The sequence below is a fragment of the Eptatretus burgeri genome, chromosome 1, assembly GCF_056783735.1.
Source record: "Eptatretus burgeri isolate ZD-2024b chromosome 1, Ebu_testis_v1, whole genome shotgun sequence".
NCBI classification, from domain to species: domain Eukaryota; kingdom Metazoa; phylum Chordata; class Myxini; order Myxiniformes; family Myxinidae; genus Eptatretus; species Eptatretus burgeri.
Window position 1 is genome coordinate 41,230,305 of NC_140961.1, and position 17,986 is coordinate 41,248,290.

At 43.6% G+C, this 17,986-nt stretch overlaps 1 protein-coding gene across 3 annotated transcripts in view; it reads left to right on the top strand.

Moving 5' to 3' along the window:
• The first annotated feature begins 1,490 nt into the window (after nucleotides 1–1,490).
• LOC147034330 (KH domain-containing RNA-binding protein QKI-like) overlaps nucleotides 1,491–17,986 on the top strand; it is a 554,637-nt gene continuing 538,141 nt past the window's right edge. For 2 of the 3 annotated variants that reach the window (XM_085880964.1, XM_085880956.1), the window contains exons 1-2: nucleotides 1,491–1,754; nucleotides 3,487–3,590. The gene's annotated coding sequence lies outside the window, so the exon portion shown is untranslated. The remainder of the gene's footprint in view (nucleotides 1,755–3,486; nucleotides 3,591–17,986) is intronic. The other variant, XM_085880974.1, reaches the window with a different exon arrangement.

Sequence of the window (17,986 nt, forward strand, 5' to 3'; positions counted from 1 at the left end):
CTCAGCTCACCTCCCTCTCTGGTTGCGGGGGTCCTTTGCAATACACCTGGGTTTATTTTCGTCTGAGTGTGTGGTGCCGTTTTTTTTAAGTAGAACTGTTTTACTGTTTGATCATTGTAAATCTTGCCTGTGTATCCCGTGATAAGTCTGTAGTGAGTCCTTTTGTAAGTTGATTGTAAATAAATTATACAAATGTTCCCAGTTTTTTTTCGTCTTTTCTTTCATTGGTCCAGCATGGTTCGGATCTAAGTTTAGCCGGCTCTTATCCCCGATAATCTGTTCATTCAAGCCGGTACGTGCTTGGTAGTTCCGCTCGGCTGCACCCGATCCATAAAGGTGGTTGGAAGAGATGATAGTTGGTGGAGTGATACGGATCGGGCAAGGCGTATCGAGGGCGTGGTTCCCCGGTAGTCGAAACCGCGTGGTTAATTAGGTAAATTGGTTCAAGACAAAAAGACCCTATGCCACGCGGTTGAAGTATTGGCATCCACGTTCGGTTAAGCGACCCGCCGCCTCACGGAATTATCCGTGAGCGACGGCCTACAATTCCGGGAGTCTGGTGGGAGATGACGTAACTTCCCCCCCTCGCGGTCACTCTCGCCACCGGACCCCGGCCCGCAACAGTTCGGTGTCGGGAGCAGGATTCAAACTCCTCCGCCCCCATCGAGAAACTTACAGGATTCGGACCAGGGGTGTGCTTGGCAACCTCCCCCCCTCCCCCACAAATTAAGAGAAGCAGTAAAATTTTATTTAACTCTCGGTACGGACTATGGCGGACCAAGACGAACTGGTACAGGTGGGTTCTGAAATAATCTTAGAGGACTCCGTGGCTCAGGACAACACCTGTGAGGGAGATCTTTCCCTGCAGCCAAACCTCGAGGTAGCATTGGGCGCAACGGCGGCAATGGCAGAGCTCCCCCTGCATCAAATTTCCCCCACGGACGACCGAGCGACCCCTGTCGGATCCGCGCCCGATCGTGGCGGATCGGCTCCGCCGAGGCCATTTGGCATGGGCCAGATGGTGGAGATGCTAAGACAAGCACCGAAAGGGGATTTACAAAATCAAATGGATGCAAATACGCAAGCAATGAAGGACGAAATGAAAAACGTGGTCCGGAATTTTTCAAATGGGATCAGGACCAGACGTGGTGAAATGACCGAATCGAGGGGGAGTGTGGAGGCTGTTCGGACCGTGACGAGGTGGAGCCGTTGCGTGATGCCAAAGGGTACATGCCAGGTTTTGGGGGGGGGTAGAAACACTGGGTTCTCGTGGGCTAACACAAGCCCCCAGCGTGATTGTGTCGGAACGTGAGTGGAGTGCAAATAACATGGTATGTGTGAGTGCCCGTGAGGAAATGGGACACGGATCGACCCAGACGGGAGTTGTGGGTCGTGTAACGGACGGAGTTATTTCGGAAACCGCGCCGGCTCCGCGGGATGCCGCATGCGAGGTCCGTTCCGTGTTTTGCGAACGGCCCCAGCGCGCACGATTTCGTGAAGGGAGGCCGGCGTTCAAACGCTCCGTGCTTGCTGCAAGACTGGCACTCGAACGGCTAAAATGGAGGCAAATTGAATCGAGTAAATTTGGAAAGCATGAGTCCCCATGTGAGCACGAGGCCGACATGCTGCGAGCCACGAGTGTTGTTCGCGGAACGAGTCCTGACGACACCCCCGGGCCCGTCGGGCATGCCAAGCCGCGCAGAGCGGTCTGTGTGCGAGTGACGTCGGCGGGGACCGCACAGCACGAAGGCCAGGTGAGTGGTGCACGTGGCTCACATGGGGGGATGACCCGAAAGCGAGCGTGTGGTGCAATTAACGGGGCGACGTTACGCTCGTTTGTATCGGCCAAACGGAGGGACGAGCGCGTTGTAAACCGCGACCCTGGAGACGCAAGGCTCGAGCCTTGCCACGAGTACACGAGCCCGGCCAGGATGTAGCGAACATCCTCGCGGGGGCAAAGGAGCGCTAGTTAGGGGAAGGGTTTAGCGTTAGATAGACCGTCCTCATGGGGGCATGAGCAGTCCTCCATGGGGCCTGGTAAAACGAGTTAGGGGAATTTAGGGTAGAATTTATAAATGGATTTGAGACATGGACAGACGTGGAACATGTAGTGGGGACGTAGATTAGTTTAGCGATAAAATTAAATGGAACGTGCATTAAAATAAGGGATGACGGGGAGCACGAGCTTAGTTTGGGGGGATGTAGCGAGTAGAGCGTCAGTGTTGGTGTGAATTGAAAAGAGAAAAATATACGGTGAGTGAATGTGGGTCAGCGGGCCCGAGTGTGAATGGAGTGAATGTGGAAGGCATGGTGTGAACGAATGGTTGGGGGGAGGAGTGAATCCCACCCAAGGGAATCCGGGGTAAGTGTAATGTTAGTTAAATTAACCAAAACGGATGTAGGTTTGTTGTTGGTGTTGGACGAAGGCACGAAACCTTTTGAAGGGTGCAGGAGTCTATTGACCGGCTGGGAGCGTGGCTGTGGAAATATGCGTACTGAGTAGAGGGCACCCCGGGTACCGAAGTAGTATGCCATGGGTCCAATGGACCGAGTTAGTGTAATGGGCACAGGTAGCCCACGGAAACGGGACCCGGAGCACCAAAATGCCACGTGGGCATCGACGGGGATGATGCCAGGAAGGGCATCCCCCACGTTCATAAGGAGTAGGTAGGCTCGGAGACAGCCTCAGCGACCCGGGGGTGCCGAAGATCGAGTTAGGCAGATGGGTATCCCTGACAATGGAGCCATGCTGCCCAGCCACGAAATTGTGCAAAGGCACGAGAGAAAATTTGCGGGTCAGGCCCAAATTAATAACGTACACCAACACAGGTGACGGCAATCGTGGTTGCTTGAACCGATAGTTTAAAGAGACAGGTGTGTTGAAAAGCCCCAGGGATAAATTAACGTTTAATAAATGCTAGGATATATATAGGAAATGTGTACCCCTTCGCACCATCCATCCCTTCGCTGTTTGAAGGCTGCTGGACTCACGTTGAAAATGCTGAAATCTGTTGGAGTTGTTCTGAGGCTGCATTGGGCCTCGAGAAAGATTTACTCGTCTCTTCCTTGATCCCCTCAAAAGGGATCTTCGGGATTGTGAGCACACAGTCAGGACAGGTTAGCCAAACAAAGACGATCAGGGGGTGAGGGACACACTTAATTATAAAAAAGTCTAAATTTCGTTTTTTTTTTGTTACAAGCTAATGGGGGTGGGTATGGACAAGGACAGGCATAGGCGATAGGTTGGGGGGAGACCGTAGGAAAGGTCCGAGCCCGTCGTCAGACCGGCCAACGCCCCCATACTTCCTCCACAACCTCACGAGACCACTCCGAGGCCAGCCAGCTTCATGTGCCGACCTGTTGCATTGCATCTTACCTGGTCTGCATTTGTCATGCCTTTTGATGCCTTTGCCTTGACTCCATTTGCCATACCCTCCCATGCCTTTGTTTACATTGCCGTGTCACCAACCTTACCATGTGCTCCAGGACCATCTCTGAAAGTGTTTGCAAGGACTGCCCTGCAGGCAGCCACATTATCGGGGACTGCATTTGTGCAGCCCGTACATCCATCTCCTTGTTGTTGCATAAAGGTCAGTTCAAATGGACCGGGGACTACACTGAGCAACCCGGATATCTCCTTGTTACATAAAGGCCAGTTCAAATGACCTGTGAAACGCGTATGGCCTGCCGTGTTAGGGTGAGTTGCCTCCATTAGCCAGAAATGAAAAAAAAAATTCGGCGACAAACAAGGGACCATTGAAGGCCCTGAGGATGTCTGATCGTCGATTGCTGCTGTCTCTCATCCGCGAATTCATCCGCGAATGTTGCCTTTGTTGTGTTCTCTCTTCAAGTCACAAGTCCTGGGCCATGGGTAGTGTAAATATTAGAAATGTATAGTTCTAACCCACCTGTTGTTTGTTTAGGACTGGCAATTTAGGGAAGTAGTCAGAAAGAGTGTTAGTTTAGTTACGCAATGCACTAGGTTATTTATTTTTGGGACATGTATTCAAGTGTCGCACTCAGGGATCCGTAGGTAAAACGTACTAGGGGAAACCTAAACCTGCATGCCACATGGATGTTAACGACTCGGGTCGAATCTCTCAAAAGGAGGGGGGTTGTGTTACGGTTCTAGGAACTGTATGCATTCAAACATACAGTTGTCCTGAAGTCAGTTATTTCGTTAAGTATATGTGTAGAGAGAACCCCTCCTTGTGTGTAGTGGTAAGACACTGGTGTGCGTTGCAATGTTTGTTTTTAGTTCGGTTAATAAATCTTTATATTCCCTCCAACAACGAACCACTATTCACCCGCTGTCTACTCAGACTCTCGCTACTCTCGCATGGGCTGAGCAAGCACGTGTCCGCATACTCGCGTGACTCGCTTGGCAGAATCTTTGTGTAGTACCTTTTTTGCGAGTCCAAACAAGCGTGGAGTGGGCGGGCTTCCCGGTATGGCTGAAATCCCGTCCAGAAAGGGCGGCCCCATGGAAGCCCCATCCAATCAGGGCGAACAGTGATGTCGCCTTCACCAAGGCCCCTCCCCTCTGAGAGAGATTTATAAATTACGGCACCTTCCTCAGTGTAGAAGCTGAGGGAGTCGGAGGGTTCGTTGGTTGAGTGCTGAGAGAGTTGGAGCATTCGTGCTGAGAGGGTGAGCGAGTGAGCTGGAAAGTGAATTGGGGGAAGATGGATTTAAATCATTTCACAATTAGCATCATCTCTCCATCATATTCAGCATTCAATCCTGGCTGGCAACATTAAGAGTCATTTCTTGGACTTTATACCAGCAACAAAAATCTGATTGGAAAAAAAACTCTGAGATTTTTAAACTAGATTTCATTTTGTTCAATTTCTTTTGGAATTGTATTCTTATTTGTTTATTAGTTGATTGAAAATACCACCCACTCAGGGGAGAGCGATGAAGGGGTGTGACCAACGCCTCACCACATGTCGCTAGACATTACGAGAGGGGTGCAAGCGAGGAGGATGGGGAAGAGGAGAGGAGATGAGGGGACAGGGGAAAGTGGGGAGGGAGAGAGGAGGAAGGGGGGAGCGAGGGGCGTGGGGAAAGGACGGCAGTGTGAGGAAGGGAAGGGACGGCAGTGTGAGGGGTAGGGAAGGCAGAATGACGAGCAGGGACGGCAGCGTACTAGGGTGAAAGTGCTTTCAATCATCGATTGCGAAAGTGAACTTGTTGCTGTTGCAGACTTTGGTTTCTTTGAATCCACATTCTCAACCATCACCAATCGGTACTTTCTCTGGTGTTTGGTTTTTGAATGTTTCAGCATTTTAAACATATTACAGTTATGAGCAAGGTCTGTTGAACAAAGTGAACATGCAACTTTTGAACTGTCTTCTTTAACCTTCCTGAAATGGTTCCAAACTGCACTACTGGTCCTTTTGAACGACATGTTGTCAATACTTTATCAGTCCATATATTGCCTACCCATCCATCAGCAAAGCGATCAACACACTTTACCAGCCAACTCTACTTCTTGTTTTTGGGGGTTTAATGGTGCTTTCAGAGCCACGAAGCTCTATATATGCCAAACACCAAAACTTGAACGTCATACCCAAGGAGCCATAAGGTTTCCCTAAAAATTTATGTGGATTTCCCACTCTCTTTTAGGAATCTTAGCATCACTTTACAGAGTTTGGGGTGCTTCTGGTTTAACATACTTATGATTCCCAGCAGATCCAACACTTTGATCCCCATCTCTCTAATATTCTGGAAAAGGTGCCATCTGGATCCCTCTTCTTTGTTCTTTACTTCTTCGGGTTCCTTCTTGGTCTTTTGTTAACCTCCGCCATCGAAGATGGACGGAGGTTACTGTTTTCACCCCTGTCTGTTTGTTTGTGAACAGTATTACGGAAAAACTCCTGGACGGATTTCGACGAAACTTGGTGGGGGGATTAGGTATGGTCCAAGGATCATGCCATTAGATTTTGGACTTGGTCCAAAGTCCAATATGGCCGCTATGGTGGCTATTTTGAAAAATATTTGAATTTTTGTTTTTGCATTTCTACATGTTTTAAGTGATTTCCAACCCCCCCAAAAAAATTTGTTAGAGAAAAAAAAAAATTTCGATTTTATTTGAAAAATATTTGAATTTTTTTTGCATTTCTACATGTTTTAAGTGATTGCCAACCCCCCCCCCAAAAAAAAAATTGTTAGAGAAATTTTTTTTAGAAATTTTGCAACTTTTTTTTTCAAAAAAATTTCTATTTTTTTTGGCATTTCAAATGCGCATCGATCTAGTTTAGTTTATTCAATCGTGGTTCAGTACAGTCTGATCCGTTTTGACCTACAATGAACAGGATATCAGGTTCACTTAAGTGACCCAGTAGTATTGGCGGTGGTGGTTTTGCACTCTATCGAGTGCTCCCCCTCTAGTTTGATTATGTTTGTACCATATCCTTCTGCTGTGTGGACTATGCTTCTCTGCTGACGGACCTCAAGTAGCTTGTACATGATGCTGGGTTTGAGCCTGGGGAGTAACTGCTGAAATGTAAATGTCCGGCTTCTTCCCAAAATCTTTGTTTTTGGTTTCTTTTGCACTTCTTTCTCATTTTCTTTTTCATAATTCTCTTTTCTTTCTAATTCTTGCTTTTTCTTCTCTTTTCTCTCTTTCTCTCTTTCTCTCTTTTTCTCTCTCTCTCTCATTATTATACCTCTCTGAGAAATGTATTCTTGCAGAATTTTTTTCTGTAAGGCTCACTTGGCTTCACCTGGTTGGGTTTGAGGTTAGTGGAGTGGCGGCTAAAACCTGAATCCTATTCAGGTTCCTCCTGATGACTCTATTTTTGCCCTTTACTTCTTTAGGTTCCAGACCCATAATCTATCTATATATTACTAAAACTCTCATCTTCGATGTATGTATGTATGCTCCCGGAATACAGCCAAAACGGTACACAATAGCGCAAAAATTTTAGGGGCACCTTACCATTCGCCTGTATCAAGTTTTGTTCAAATCGAGCAACGAAAAAAATTATTAAAAACTAAATTCCCGATTCAGTCAAGTACCCTTCGGGAATATTTGATCAATGCAAACAACCTCAGCAGTATAGTTCACTGGAGCTATCTTTTGTTTTTTCATCAACTGCTGTCACAACGGGAACCCAACGGGTTCATGGGTCATCTAGTAGCCTTTAAAATTGGTCTTCCGTTTGGTAATAAAACAGACATTTTAAAAATAAATGGATCAAATCTTCAGGATTCCTGCAATATTCACAGTGCCCCATAGAGTGACATCCTATGCTACGAAGGTATTAATTTAGGTCGACAGTGTCTGATTCTCACCCAACAGAGAGCTACCTAATCTCTCCGGGCAAACCAGGGAAGCTTAACTGGAGGAATCACATCCGGGTGCTCCTTGTAACAGAACTTTTCCTTTCTGGTGGTGTTTCACTGAACTTGCCATTTTTTCACAATCAGGTCTTTGACTAAACTCATAATTAACCTCCGCCATCGAAGATCGGAGGTTCCTGTTTTCACCCCTTTCTGTTTGTTTGTTACTTACGAAATCTAAAGATTTCGTAAGTATATTGATCACTTCCGTTTCTGTTTGTATGTTTGTGTGTTTGTTTGTGTGTTTGTTTGTTTGTTTGTAGGCACGATAACTCGAGAATAGAAGAAGCTACCAATGTCAAATTACACCACGTGATTCAGGAGGGTGATCGCTAGCGCTGATTAGATTTTGGTCAAAATCGGTCAAAGGTCAAGGTCACAGTGAGGTCAAACATAATTCCGTAAATTAATGTGGAGAAATGGAGTATTTTTGCTTCGCTCGACGTTACGAGTTCGTTTTAACTTCAATTTTAATTTTGTCTTCGGTTTTTGCGATCGCTTAAGGCCCAGTCACACCTTGACGTTTTCGCCAGCAATGGCAACATATTAAAATGTATGTAAAATGCTGGCTTACGTTGAACTTTTGATGTTTTTTTTTTTTAAAGATTCGGACGTATTCATAACGACTTGGTCTTATGCATAACGTATTAGAAACTGACACAGAACGTTTCGTTGTGTTATAGATAACTTATACCAATGAATGCTGAACCTGTTGTCGGCCTTCACAACCTATGCCCAACGATGGTCTAACTTAGGCATAGCGCGTTGCACGCATCGCCGACGATCACGTGGCGTAGGTTATGAAAAGGCTGCCGCACAACGATTCAAATCATAACCGCCGCAGAAATGGAAGTGTCAACATCGCAGTCACACCTTGGCGATCTTGCCAGCATATGCCGACCTCTGAAAAATGCATCTAAAACGCTGGCGCACATCGAATACAGTATGGGTAAGTTTGGTATACGTGAATAGAACGTGAAAGTACGCTATCGTACGTCGTATTAAATGGAGTACGTCTTGTAATTTTAAACATGTTGAAAATTTTACGACGTACTTGCCGTATGACACACGCTCCGCATGCGATGGGAATAAGTTGTACGCACGATATGCGATCGTTGACACACATCGACACACGTTACTTGAAAGGTGCTCATAAGTCGAAACACTCAAGGTAATGGTTAGCGTCAGTGTTCCAGACTCCCGGGTTTTTTTTTTCTTCGGTATGACGGTGTTCAGTGTACAGTGTGGTTATGATTTAAATTGTTGAGCGGCAGCCTATTAATTATATTATATTATAACCGCACTAGAAATCGTAGTGTCAAAATCACCATCATACCGAAGGAAGGAAAAAATAAATAAATAAATAAATAAAACCAGGAAGTCTGGAACACTGACGCTAACCATTACCTTGATGTGTTTCGACTTATGAGCACCTTACAAGTAACATGTGTCGATGTGTGTCACCGATCGCGTAACGTGAGTACAACACGTTACTCATAGGTTAGAAATAAGTTTCGGGAACGCTAAACATTACCTCGACGTGTTGCGACTTATGAGTAACTTACAAGTAACGTGTCGACGTGTGTCAACGATCGTGTGACGTGCCTACAACTTATGGCCAGTGTAATGCGGAACGTGTGAGTCATACGCTGGCATAAGTCTTAAAATTTCAAGCATGGAAAATTTGAGGACAACCGAAAAGTACAACGTTTAAAGCCAGCATACAACGACGTATGGCAGTGTTTTTCAGCGTGCTCTCAATGTTATCAAAACTTACCCATAACGTATTCAACGTGTACCAGCGTTTTAGACAAATTTTCCAAAAATCGGCATAAGCTGGCTAAAACGTGAAGGTGTGACTGGGCCATTAGGACACTTAAAACTCGGTTGTCGAAATTCTGGTAAAAATCGGATGTTTTGGAGACGTTTTAAGATTGTATAAAAAATATTTCACTCGACGCGTCACGGGTCGTCACGTGATGCAGTGCGCTCGATCAGACGCATCGTTGCGTCACGTAAAAGTTTTCCGTGTGCGCGCTGACGGTGTTTTCGATAAAGATGGTGTTTAAAAGTCATTTTTTTATCCAAATAAAGGTTATCGTCGCATGCCTGACTCGCTAAGCTGTCGGATTATGTAAAGATTGTTGGTGGATGGCCGAATATTACGGTTTTGTGACTTTGATAAAATAATGTAAAATAATTGCGTGGAGAAATGGAGATTTTTGCTTCGGTCGACGTTACGATTTTTGATGGTTTGGTACAGAATCATCGTAGAAACTTCTGGTTTGCGTCGCTACCTTCTCAAGAGACAGCTTTTATTAGACAAGGTCAGAGGTCAAGTTGACGATTTCATAAGTACCAGTCTATGACTGCTTGTTTGTTTGTTTGTTTGTGATCAGTATTACGGAAAAACTCCTCGACGGATTTCGACGAAACTTGGTGGGGGGATTAGGTATGTTCCAAGGATCATGCCATTAGATTTTTGGACTTGGTCCAAAATCCAATATGGCCGCTATGGTGGCCATTTAAAAAAAAAATTTGAATTTCTTTTTTTTTGCATTTCTACATGTTTTAAGTGATTTCCAACCCCCCCCCCCCAAAAAAAATTGTTAGAGAAAAAATAATATTTTTGCAACTTTTTTTCAACAAAATTTCGATTTTTTTTTTGCATTTCTACATGTTATCAGTGATTTCCAACAAAAACATGCCAAAATTATAATTGCGGCTGATTTTGGAACTTCAGGTGGATATACCCACGGAAAATCAATTTCTGTCTCAAGGAATCTCGTTATGACGAATGAATTGAGTATGTAGAAGGGAAAGTTGCAAACTATAATTCCTGTGAGCACTGTTGACGTCAAATTTAATGAATAGGATATCAGGTTCACTTGAGTGACCTTGCAGTATTGGCGGTGGAGGTTTTGCACTCTACCGAGTGCTCCCCCTCTAGTGTATGTTGGTTTCAGAGGGATTTCAGTATCATCAATTTTAAGGGCTTTCTCTGCTGCCAGATCAAATGCCTCATTCCCACCAATGCCCACATGAGTGGGGATCCAGCACAGATCGATCACTGAACCTCTCCAATTCGCAATGTAACCAAGTGAAGCACTTCAAGAACCAGATCATATATAGCACCATCCTGCAGGGATTACAAGGCCTTTAATGCATTAAGTGAATCAGAGAGGATGACTGCACTAAGAGTGTTAAACTCGATTATCCATTCAAGAGCCAGAACTATGGCAAATAGTTCAGTCGACAAAACCGAGAGATGGTTGGTTCACTGAACTGATCTTACCATTCTGAGGTCCGGGATACATGCTGCAGCAGATATTCTCCCGAGAGAACGTTCTTTAGACCCATCTGTATCGGCGTGCAACTGTGCAAGGATTGATTCCAATTCGAATAAATAAATTTAATTTCCTGGTTGCATGCATGTTGCCACAGGATTAGCCCTGTTGGTTTTCCCCTTTAAGATCCCGAAGACTATCCAGACCCTAAGACCCCTCAAGACTCTTTTGACCCCTAAGATCCTCTAGAATCATAATAGCCTTTAAGACCCCCAACACCCTTTAAAACCCTGAAGATCCTGAAGATCCTTTAGACTCTGAAGACCTTTTCGACCCTTAAGACCCCTTGGGCCCCCAAATATCCTTTAAAGACCCCCAACACCGTTTCAGACGGCAAAGGCCATTTAGAACCCTAACACCCTTTTCGACCTTATAGACTCCTTAGACCCCAGAGACCCTGCAGACCACAATTACCATTAGGACCCTTAAGACCCTTTAGACCCCTATGACTCCATAGATCCTGCTACATTCTTTCGATCCTTTAGAACCCTGAAGACCCTTGGACTCCTTTCTTCTTTTTAGACCCTCACACTTTCAGACCTTTTAATACTCTGTCGACCTCTTTGTCCTTTAGACCCTTTTTATATGTTTTAGGGCCCTTTAGACCCTGTCAAACAATTCTGACCTTTTAGACCAGTGATCTTCACTACTTTTTTTTAGAAGGGGCCCACTTTTGCCAATAAGACCAGTGTGAGAGCCACCATACTGCCTGCAGGACTACAAAATGGCTGCTTATATTAAGCCCCGCCTCTACATACTATTTTTTTTTCTTTCATTGTTACTGGGCTGCAAGCACAATTGTTTGCTTACTGCCATATACTGATGTAGTAATGTTACCTTTACGCTTCGCATTGGAACACTCATTTGAAACCACGGTCAATTTGATAGCATTTAAGGTGGATTATGATGGGGTGTTTTCACATTTGTGTCTTATCAGCCACGCGTTAGGGGCCGCACTTTAAGCCACCAGGGGCCGCCAGTGTCTCATGGGCCGTGCAATGAAGAACAGGGCTTTCGACCTTAAATTACATCCTTTCGACTCCTTCGACCTTTTCAGACTATTTCGACCCTTTCGATACATTTAGACCTTTTTCACAACTTTTGATCTTTCCACATTTCAACCTTTAGACCTTCAGACCATTTGACCTTTACAGCTTTTCAGACCTTTGACCTTTATACATTTACAACTCGACCATTTAGATCTTTCATTTGCAATCAACTACCTTTCATTTAGTACATCCTTCCCTTTGTTTGCCACACAAAATACACCGCACAAAACAAGTCCTGGCAATGGTCTGCAATCTCTGATTTCTCGTTCTTCATTTGTTTGTTTCAGCGATAGAATGCTTATGGACGAGCTCAAAAATGAATCACCTGATTCACGACATGGACATTAGTGGACGTCACTGTACTTTTTATTTTTTCAATGAACCACAAGAACATTAGTTAGACAATTGACGAACACAATTATGGTGCCTGGGTTTTGAACCAATGTTCCCATTGGTTTTAGATGGCAGCACTGAACTGGACAACCAAATTGGCCCTCGACTCTTAAAACCTCCTCCAAATTTTCTTTAAAAAACCTTCGGGACAAAATACATTTGGGTTAAAAGCTGGGATCATGAGAAAAATGTACCTTCGACTGGCTATAGTGGATTTTGACTTTCACTTACAGCAACGCTCTTATCATTCGGGTAATTTGTCCCGCGAGGAATCAAATAAATGGGACATTTTGAAAATGCATCAGTTATTGGGTGTGGGTGGCAAAAGTGTCGCTGCAAAGGTTTCGATGAGGAGCCATAAGAAGCATAATATTGACGTAAGCAGTAAATACAGTAATTGTTTGTTATTTTCATTCTGCAACGGCAAAGTTGTCCCACAATGCAATTTATTGACTCGATTTAAGGGAAAGTGTCAAAATTGTAACACTCACACAAAAATAGAATGCATTTGATAATGAATGCTTGGGATGAAAGTAATACTGTCCAATTACGTGTGATTGGGATCAATGACGCAATAGGATTTCCATTATGGTGACAACCTTCGGGTCTCGCCTTTTGACTTTGCTTCATCCACTTCGAGCAGGAGCTAAAAGGTAGTGTTTGAACTTTCAAAAATCGTATATAATCCCGTAGTGAATTATTTGATGATAATATAGTAATTCCCCTGATTTTGAGATTTTGCATTTTTGTTTTCCTTCACATTTGAGTCAATAATGATTCTACAATATAATATGACTTAGAGTCAATAACATGACACTTAGCTTTCCAGAGCTCGTTAATTTGCCAATCATCTGATGAGAGTTCATTCGATTAATCGTCTCTGCTGCCCCTTGTCCAATGTCCTTCGCCTTCTTTCTTCCTTTTCCCTATCCCGGAAAAGTACTTTCACAGACTTTAAAATCTTATTTTCAGAAGTCTAAGTTAGTTGACAAAAGGATTCAATTTGATGAGAGCAGTTAGCAGGGACTTTATCTGCTTAATACTGTGTGCTCGCAAATCTGCTTGTTTCTTTATTTTTTCCTTCTGGAAAGAATTCTTAAAAGTTGACCCTGTAAATACTCACCGATTTGTGTAATGTTGTATCCATTCATTATTTGTGTGGGGTCGATCCTTCTTAAGATCTGCCCAAGACTCTCCACTACCACAAGGCATAATGACTCTGTGAGGTTACTCGGAAAGCCAGTCCGTAAGGTTACATCACCTTCATGACAGTGTTAGTTAACCTTTAAATAATTATGGTGAGCAAGGACATTCACAATTTTTTGTTCTTTTTTTATATGTAACAGTATCAGTAGAAATTAAACTTTAAAACATGACATTGATAAGCATGTGGTTTGACAATACTATAAAAAATACCATGCAATGTTAATTTTACTACAGGACTCCAATTTTGTCATTGAGCAAACTTGTTATTTCTTGCTAAATATGACAGATAACACAGTAAACTAGAAAGGATACTCGGTAGAGTGCATACCTCCACCACGCAATGCCTGATAGGCCAGCGGTATAGGTCAGATTTTTTGGTACTTGATCAACCGGTTTGACACAAAGCTACAAGAGGTCTCGTATGAAAGATGGGGATCTCAGTAACTCATTTTTCCCTGTTGTCATTTTTTGGTGTGCGGCCCATGAAATATTCACACCTGAAGGATACCCCCATTAGAAAATTTTGACCATTTCCAAAAATCAGTGAATTAGCCATAACTACAAAGCAATGCGCCCTATTTTTACATGATTGGTATTGAAATGTGCAGAATGAACAGGAGAATACTACTAGTTACTTAATGGAATACTTCTAGATAAATATATGTACATTTGAGTGCTTTTAATAGAAAAAAGACGTAATTTCCGGACCTCTAATTTTGAAAATCATCAACTACAGAAACAAACATCTGCCAATTGTCATATTTTTTTTTTTATATGTGTTCAGTTTACCATATCAATATAATGAGAATATTTTGAAACAAATTTCTACGAGCAAATTATACGATATTGTGACTGAAGTTTGCACAAGTGATGTGATAACTAAATGTTACACCAATACACATTGTTCTCCGAGAAATTAACTAAAACATATATTTTGAGCGAGTGTCCTCGATATGTTCAACCATCACTGTCCGTGTCATTTTGGTCACCATGTGACAGTTCGTTGCCACACTGCCTGTCACTGGTGGCACACATGCACTCGTTAGTGCAAGGCAAACTGTCTTGTGAGCAGCTGCAGCTGTTGGTACATGGTTCACTACCACGACATGAACACACAAGACCATCTAACATCTCCGCTGATGTGGGATGCAGCACACCTTCTCCTCTGTACCATCCACGACCCTCTGGTGTGGGAATTTCTGGATTTGCCAGGTGGGCATTCATCCATACTCGGGTTTGGTGAAAGGATCTCTTCACATGTTCGAGAAAAGCTGGTTCGGATGGAGGCAACTTATGCACTGGGACATCTTTGGTCGCTGCGAGTTTCTCCCGAAGATCATTCAAATTTGTGTGTGCATCCATGTATTTCCCTTGAGAATCATACATGGCACTGACTAAATGTCTTGAAGCAGCCACTGCCTCCTGGAGATCGTCAGTGGCGAGGACTTCAAGGTGTGGACCATTATTCTGAAGATGCAGTGTCTTCATAGCTTTCCATGCTTTCTTTTTACCACAGCCGAAGAATGCTGATACAGAGTCACATCCTGTCAGGGCATGAAACGCAGGAAGCCGGGTGCACATTTCTGGAAGCAAGCTGTAACATATGTGATGGACTGGGATAAGCTTGCATCCTGCTGATGTTCTTTTCTCTATCCATATTTTGGCAGTGTCCCGCAACTGTGGAAAGTAGTGGACTGCTAAGACAAGCACATCAGTGTCTGCTGATTTGATTGTAATGGACCCACGCACATTGTTACGTCTGAACTCGTCATCGGCATGCTTCACATGAAGAAATATCCGAGAATCTGCCTCTTCCTGCATTGATGTGAGTTGACTGTCATGATACATTCCTGCAGATGAAAGGCATGCTGTAAGCGAACCATCAGAGAAGCCACCAGCCAAATAGATCCGCTTTTCTTGGTGATCTGAAAGTTCTTTTGCTGCTGGTGCATGTTGCGTGACGTGACTACAGATGAAGTGCGTCAAGGTGGATTTGCTTGATGATAGAGCCATGAATTTCGTCCATTGTGGTACTGGGCATCCAGCAATGACTTGGTAGCTTCAGGATCCACCAGCAACAGCAAGGCATCTCGTTCTTTCCTCTGTCTTCACAGAATTGACATGATCATATTGGTTGAAGACGTCGATGAGGGTGTGGTGTGTTTTGATGCAATGGAGCAACTGGTTTAGGTAACACTGTGCCAAGTTACCAAACGTACCACAATTTCCACCCAGGATATGGAGTTCAGCCATAGCATCCCTGATGTACACACTGCGATGTTGGTTATCACTGGCAGTGTTTTCGTGCTCTTCATCGACTAGGCCCTCGGATATGCCCTAGTTCTGCTTTGGTATTCTTCCGTGGAGCTCCATCTTCATGAAAGATAGATGTCGGAACAGACGTAATGGGATAGCTCAGGACGTGCTTCATGTTCAGGTCAGGGCGGACTTGAGTCAATAGCAAAGCACGGCGGAAAACCATTTCCAGGTTGATTGCAACCAATGCTTTCTGACCCAAAATCAGGATTTTTGTATTCTTTTTTGGAAAACGAAAACGTTTTGAGTTTGGATTTTGGGATTGGCTGGTACATGCTTCTCTGCCCCCCAGTGCAAAGAGATTCTGTGATGTCCTCTTCCATCTGTCTTTTCCCCAGGTCGTGGACAGACAACAAGGACTTCTGAATATCCTTGGAAGCGATGACACCACTTGATGTATTCACAAGATGTTCATCTGGATGATCAGTGGTCCGGAACGGATGTGTCATATTGTCTTCGACATGACACATCAATCGCTGTACATGCTGTTCATCATGGTTCAGAGCTGCATGGCGCATTTGTTCATGACCCATGTCGTCCTTGTAGATGGTCCCACTTCTGAATCGTATGGCAGATGCATATTCTCCCAAGCTTTGTCATGTGATTGTCCACCGAAGTAGTGCAGACTCCTTTCTCGTTAGGCCAACAATGCCACCGCTGCTCTAAGCATTCCTAACCCTAACCCTAACCCTAACCTAAACCCTAACCCTAACATATCATGACGTGGTTGTGATACTGCATTATTCTCCTGTCCAATCGACACATTTCAATACCAAAGTGTAGGAAGAGGGCTCTTTGTCTTGTGGTTTATGGGAAATTATGTGATTTTCTGAAATGGTCCAAATATTCAGACGGATGTATCCTTCAAATGTGAATATTTCATGGACCGTACACCAAAATATGAGGACAGGGCTAAATGTGTAACTGAGATCACCATCCTTCATATGAGACCTGTTGTAGCTTTGTGTCAAGCCGGTTGATTGAACTCCTAAAATATAGCCCTTTATCGAGGCTTACCGCTGGCCTACGATCCATGAGAACATATTGGGCCCAATAACTTTTTTGAAATATCTTGCAAAATATCGTTTTTGGCCCTCTCTCTAAATGGTGAAGAATCGCTTTAAAATTTAACGAATTCTCATATCCGGATCCAGATTTGGATCTTCACCAAAATCAAATCTATTCGTCCTTGATCACACACCTGACCTGTCCACCAAGTTTCGTCCAAATTTGTCCAAAACCTTCTGAGATATCCTGCACACAAACAAACAAACAGACAAGCAAACAGACAGACAAGCAAACAGACAGACAGGGGTGAAAACATAACCTCCTTCTCCCTTAGGTGGCGGTGGTAATTAAGCACAGGTGTCGATCATTTGGCCAAAAGTACTTCAAGCCACATCTGCACCGAGCACGTCTACTTGTTAACCTCCACCATCGAAGATGGACGGAGGTTACTGTTTTCACCCGTCTGTTTGTTTGTTTGTTTGTGAACAGTATTACGGAAAAACTCCTGGACGGATTTCGACGAAACTTGGTGGGGGGATTAGGTATGGTCCAAGGATCATGCCATTAGATTTTGGACTTGGTCCAAAGTCCAATATGGCCGCTATGGCACCATTTTGAAAAAATATTTGAATATTTGTTTTTGCATTTCTCCATGTTTTAAGTGATTTCCAACCAAAAATAAATAAATTTGTTCGAGAGAAAAAAAAAAATTTGCAACTTTTTTTCAAAAAAATTTCGATTTTATTTGAAAAATATTTGAATTTTTTTTTGCCTTTCTACATGTTTTAAGTGATTCCCCCCCCCCAAAAAAAATTTGTTAGAGAAAAAAAGCAACAAATTTTGCAACTTTTTTTTCACAAAAATTTCGATTTTTTTTTTTGGCATTTCTTCATGCGCGTCGATCTAGTTTAGTTTATTCAATCGTGGTTCAGTAGAGTCTGATCCGTTTTGACCTACAATGAATAGGATACCAGGTTCACTTAAGTGACCCAGTAGTATTGGCGGTGGAGGTTTTGCACTCCACCGAGTGCTCCCCGTCTAGTTGCTGATAATGTTTATGTTTATATCCATATATATATATATATATATATATATATATATATATATATATATATATATATATATATATATATACAGTACATATATACATACATACTTGGGATCTTGGGATGAACTGTCCAAAGTAACGGAGAGTGTGGTAGAGAAGTGAAAAAGAGAGTGCAGGCAGGATGGGTGGAGAAGAGTTGCAGGAGTGATTTGTGACAGAAGGGTAGCTGCAAGAGTGAAGGGGAAAGTATATAAGACGGTAGTGAGACCAGC